The 6,258-nt window shown below is 40.7% G+C and overlaps 1 long non-coding RNA gene across 1 annotated transcript; it reads right to left on the bottom strand.

Moving 5' to 3' along the window:
• Positions 1–4,811: 4,811 nt before the first annotated feature.
• Positions 4,812–5,913, bottom strand: LOC121804393. The gene is made up of 2 exons (XR_006051135.1): positions 5,574–5,913; positions 4,812–5,278 (listed from the first exon to the last, which is right to left on the bottom strand). It is a non-coding gene; the product is annotated as an uncharacterized LOC121804393 (long non-coding RNA).
• Positions 5,914–6,258: the final 345 nt, after the last annotated feature.

The following is a 6,258-nucleotide window of genomic DNA, read 5'->3' as shown; positions in this document are numbered from 1 at the left end:
ACATGCCACAACGAACAACGGAAAAGATTTATACCACTAACTCAGTGACCCGTCAAGAATGCAGCGCTGAGACGAACATGAAGAAACTCAGTGACCCGTCAAGAATGCAGTGCTAAGACGAACATGAAGAAATATTGACCGATACTCTGCAATGCAGTCTAACCTGTAGCACACTCAATAATTCAACCAAAATTCTCTACAAGCAAATAGTATAGAAACTACTACCTCCGTCCCCCAAATATTGTCCCACTTTGATCCGGCACGGGTTTTAAGAAATGTAATGGAATATGAGTTGAAAAAGTTAGTTGATTGTGGGTCCTACTTTTATATATTAGTTTTATACTCCCTCCGTCCCGGGCTACTCGCTCCTTTCCTTTTCGGCACGGAGATTAAGGAATGAGTGTATAGGAAAGTCAAAAATGACGGTTGTAGGTGAAATTTTTACTAAAAATGGAAAGAGTGCAAGTAACTTGGGACGCCCAAAAAGGAAATAAGTGCGAGTAGTGCGGGACGGAGGGAGTAATAAAATGTGAGTAGAAATGAGTTAGTGAAATATGTGGTCCACTACAAAAAATGGTAAAAAGTGAAATGGGACAAACTTTGGGGGACGGACGAAAATAGAAAAATGGGACAAACTTTCAGGGACGGAGGTAGTATAATATTTTAAGTTCTCGTTTTATATTGCATACTCCCTCTGTTCCCTCATAGTTGAATTATTTTTCCATTTCGGGAAGTTCTCTTAATAGTTGAGTCATTTCTATATATAGTACTCCCTCCGTCCCAAGATATTAGACTCATATACCACTTTGGGGTGTCCCTACATACTTGAGTTCTATTTTTGGTAAAAATCTACTTAATTACCAACTTCACTTACACTACTAAACAACACATCCTAAATTCTTGTGCCAAAAGAAATGAGTCTAATATCTTGGGACGAACGGAGTATCTTTTTTTTCTCTCTTACTTTACTCTCTCTACTTTATTCACTTTTTACTTTATTCTTTCTACCTATTTGTCATTCTTACTTTTTTTTATCTATTTATTTAACACACTCAATATTCATTTCTGAAACTCCGTGCCGAAAAGTTTTGCCTCAACTAAGAGGGAACGAAGGGAGTATTTTATCCTCAATCATCCTAAATCACGTATCGCATTCTTATTCACATACAAGCACTCGTAAACGTCACAGACGTCATCATAATTTCCATTTACATATATCTAATATCAGAAACAACCAACAACAAAATCATAAAATTATGTCTATCTTTCATTTATCTCATGGAATATACCATATTCACAATCACACATCAATTCTTAAACAAATAGGACAGAGTACAAAGTAAAATTTGCACGTCACCAATTATTATTCACATACCAATGCATATACAGATCACCAAGATTTTCACATAACCAAACACATATATATCCCCATAAATGCTTAGTGACAAACTAGGGTACGTGTAACACCCCGACTTTTTCTACTCTTTTTATTGTGTTCTTGAAAGGACCGTCGTTTGTACACTTGAAAATTTTTTCGACCTTGTTTCTTTTGTCGAGAGAATAATTTTACAATTTGGCTTTGGGCTATTAATTTTAAGAGTGTTGGGTCATCCAAATTTTCTTATTCTTTAACCAACTTAGCCAAACTCTACAATTTACATGTTGGGCCCAATTTCATCAAAGAACTTTAAGTTTCCAAGCCCAATTCATTTTATTTGGAAACCACACTTTGAAGCCCAATTAGAGATTAATGATTTCTATACATGCATCCTTTCCTCAACCCCACGACACCTTCCACCCTTCATCTTCCACCTTCCAACTCCCTCAATTAATCCTACAACCAAAAGACACCCCATTTAAACATCCACCCTTTCACTTCTCTTCTCACTTTATACTTTACAACAAGAACAAAGAGAGAGAGGAGAAGAAACCGAGAGATGAGGGGAGAAGAAGAGTGAGGCAGCGGCGATGAGGAAGAGAAATGGCGACGTTAGAAGCGTGAGGGCTCCGGTTCAATCGAACGCAGCAACGTCAGTTCAGCGGCAACGATCCAGCAGTGGCGACGAACAGTGGCCCCCTTGCTGCGTTTTGAAAACTGAAACGAAAGAACATATTTTTGAAGGAGAACTTATCTTTCGGGGCGGTTCGGAGTTGGTTCGGGGCTGTTCGGAGATGTTTCAGGGGCTGCCGTGTCGTTTCGAGGTTGAATCGGTGAGGAACGATGGCTGTCCGAATAGCAAACAGACAATGCAGTGGCTAATTGCGAATGACGGCGACGCTGCGAGACCTTCGACTGCACAGCAGCGACGACGCAGCAGCGCCGAGCGTCTGTGGTGGACACGGGTGACGAATCGGAGTCAGCAGCGGCGACGTCGGCGGCGAACAGGCTGACCAACGGGCAGTAGCCGACGACGACCGATCTGGACCGTGAGTTGCAGAGTTTACAGTGATGGAACAAAACGAATTGATAGAGAGATGAGTGATGGTGGTCGAAAGAGGAAAGGGAGCGACGGCGGAGCAGCAACGTTCGTACAGCAGCGTCTCCCGGCTCTGTGCAGCAGCCAACAACAGCAACAACGTGCAGCAACGGGCCGAACAGCGATGGCACCGCTCGTCTGCTCGACGAATTCCGAACAGTAAGTTCCGACACGTTTTTGACCGACCAAATGAACTCCGATTTGACCAATTCTTTTTCCTGAGTAAACTTCATGATGTCTTCTATGTTGTGTGTAAATTTCAACCCTTTTGGATTAAAGATGAATTTTTGGTGAATTTTTGAAGTTAACTGCGCAACTCTGCCGAAAATGTTTTCTCGACCAGTAGGTTACGTGGTTGTTTTGACTGACCTAAAAGGGGTATTTGGACATGAAATTTTAACTGGAAGTCCTTTGATGAGTCTTCTGTATTGTGGTAAAGTTTTAGCCCCAACGGAAGTCGGATGATTTTTAAATGATTTTTATAAAATCGTTGCGCAGTGCTGCCAGTTTTCAAATGAAATTATATATGTGATGAAGTGATAGGATATGCAAAGATGTATGTTATGATGTGATTTATGTGATTGGAAAATATGTTGATATATGTGCTATGTAAATTTTTAAAGGTGAAAACATCGCAAGTGAATCGTGATCGCAAGGGAAAGAAAGTGTTTTCGGATTAAGCACTCGAGGTGGGCTTTATTCTTTAAACTCTATTATTTGCATGTATATGAAATGGAGAGATAAGGGTGGTTTCAAATGTTATGTCATGCCGAATTTTATGTTTTGAAATGCCTATCTGATTGTCTACTGGGGAGTGAGTCCCTACTAGACTTTGATGGTTAACGAATTCGGGTCTAACTAGGGAGTGAGTCCCTACTTAGGCTAGTGCACTGATGGGGATCGTGAGCCGTTCTTTGTGGTCGGCCGGTCCAGTGATCGAGTTTGTGGCCACATTCTCGTTTCACATATGATGGTTCAGATATGGTACATGATGGGGAATGATGATGATGTTTGCATGCGCATGCACCTTTTGATGGAAATGATTTTAGTGGTTCTCGGCATTTTAAAGTAAAACCCGAGTTTCACTTAACGATGGCTGGCATAACTTAAATGATAAAAATGTTTTTGGGGCATGAGTTCACTGAGTGCATCAAGTACTCAGCCCCCTGCATATGTTTTCCCTATGTGCAGGTTGAGCGTTGACGAGGACGGAGGATGTTGAGCATTTGGACAAAGACTATTCAATAAATGTTCTGGTTGCTATTATGTCTTCATACATAGTAGTAGCTAACTCTCAAATGCTTCCGCTATGTCAAGTTTTAGAACTCTGATGTTTTCTTTAATCCGTTGGACTATTTTTTATTCGAACTATGTTGCTTCATGATTTAAGACTATGATTTGTTAATGAAGTTCGTCTTTTGATCTACATTTCGTACCCCTTTGATTGTTTTCCCCTTTCTTCCCCGCTTCTTAATTCCCCCATTAGTCGCGATCCACCGTATTTTCTATCCTTAGGAAGTGGGGTCGTGACAGAATGGTATCAGAGCAATTTTTCTTTCCGCTCTGGACCGAGAGTCTTTTATTCAATCTAGTCTAGACTCGTTTCGCTAGACTAAAAGAGTATTCATTGAAGGCTCAACATTCCGTCTCGCCGCGCTCAACAAAAGAAAAGGTAAAATGTTTTGAAATGAGAAAGTTTTCGAGAAAGCAAGGTGATAAAGTTTCTGAGAAAGAAGGATAGAAGAGTTTTTGAGAAAGAAGGATAGAATAGTTTGAGAAAGAAAGATGATGAAGTTTTAAGAGAAACGATGGATTGTTGTTCTACATGAAAGAAGAAAGTTGATGTTAAAGTAAGTTTTGAGTTTTAAAGTTGAAAGTGAGATGTAGAAATTTTGTTGAATGTGCGAGAGTTTAAAGAAAATTTTTTATTTCAAAAGTTTTGAATGTTAATGAAGTTCGAAAGTGTTTGCTTTGGAAAGTTAGAATGTTGTGTTTTATATTTGGTTATCCTGAAGTATGAATGGTTTGATGTTGGATGTGATGATGAAGAGGAAATGATTTGGAATCCCGACATGGTTATGAGGAGGCTACATGAGAACTCGAGGATAAAATGAAAGAGAAGTACTCGGAGCTGTTCGTTATGAGATGAGCAAATTTCGGGACGAAATTTCTGTTAAGGTGGATAGAATGTAACACCCGGACTTTTTATAGTACGTGGAACAACACCAAGCTGCTACGAGGCAATTAATGAATGAGATGTTGAGATGGGTTTTAGTGCTTGGCGCGCATAAATCGAGGAACGGTTGAGGAATTTATATTTGGAACAACACCAAATATAAATTGTTGCGTTTGGCGATTTTAATCTTTGTTGGAGACAAGATAACGAAATTAATTAAAGCTCCGTGAATTTTTAATTATCGAAAAAAATGCGAGAAAATAAAGTACGGTTTTATCTTGGGCTTCTCAAATTAAAAGTAGAGTCCAAATGTTTCTTTTAAATGGCTTGGGGGCCATGACCAACTAAATAATTATACAAATTGGGCTTGCAACTTAATGAGCCCAAATCAATTAATTTAATTTGGGAGTCCAATTCTTCTTTCCAAACAATTGGGAACAAGCCCAAAAAAATGTTTGTCTTCTTCCTCACACATATGGCCATTCCTTCCCCCTCCACCCATGGAGACTTTCCACTTTTCATCTTCTCCAACTCCTTCACCTTCTATCTTCCACCATCAATGCCCACAAACCAAGAATCACCACCACTTCTCAATTTATACTCTTCTCTAACTCCTCACATTACACTACACAAAAAAAAAAAGAGAGAGAGTGAGAGAACCGAGAGAGAGCCGAGAGAAAACAAGAGGAGGAGGAGTTCATTCTTCACCATTCTTGTTCATTCACCACCAAGACCAACCTATTGAAAGGTATAATCCCTTCTTTTTGGATCATTGTATACATTGCATATCATCACACATGAATCTCCCACAAGAAAATTCAACAATCAACATAAATCAAACAATCCAACAATTTAAATTAATCGAACACGCCGGATGCAATCGAAAGTCCAAAGAACGTAACTTGGTAATAGAAATACACCTTGCGGGTCTTTTCGGAGTGTTTCCGGGCGGGTTCGGAGTGGTTTCGGGGAGGAGGAAGCGACGGCAGCGGCTCGACGGGGAGGGACGACGGCGCGACAGCAGCTGTGCTGTCCGGCGACTCCGGCAGCAGCTCTTCCCGGCGGCTGGACCTCCCTGCGACGGCGGGCGGTCAGACGCGGCGGGCAGCAGCGGTGGCCGGCGACTCCAGCAAGCGGCGGACGGCAGCAGCTCCTGACGGGCGGCAGCATCTTCCGACGGGCAGCAGCACCTCCCGGCAACGATCGGCGGTGGCTGGGGAATCAATTTCCGGCGGCGTTTAAAAAAAAAAAAAAAGAAGAAGGAGGGAGGGAGATGTCGAAGAGAGAGGAAGTGAAGGAGGAAAAGAATGAGAGAGAGAATGAGGATTGGGCCTCTTTTGTTTGTTTTTGATAAGTTGGGCTCATTTGTTTTGTTTTGGAGATATAAGGTGGGTATATAATTAGTAATTGGGCCTCACCAATTAATTTGGAGAAATGAGGTGGGGAATAATTAAGTCTTGGCTTTTAAATGATTCCCGGAATAATTTTTGAAGGATGAATAAATCATACACCAAGTCCGGAATAATATACTTTCAACGATAAATAATTGCGATAATTTAATTATACGCTTAAATAATTTTTTGGGAATTTTTTTTCGACGACATG

Source organism: Salvia splendens, chromosome 1 (assembly GCF_004379255.2).
Source record: "Salvia splendens isolate huo1 chromosome 1, SspV2, whole genome shotgun sequence".
Lineage (NCBI taxonomy): Eukaryota > Viridiplantae > Streptophyta > Magnoliopsida > Lamiales > Lamiaceae > Salvia > Salvia splendens.
The sequence above is the reverse complement of the archived record's forward strand: the minus strand, read 5'-3'. Positions and strand labels throughout refer to the sequence as shown.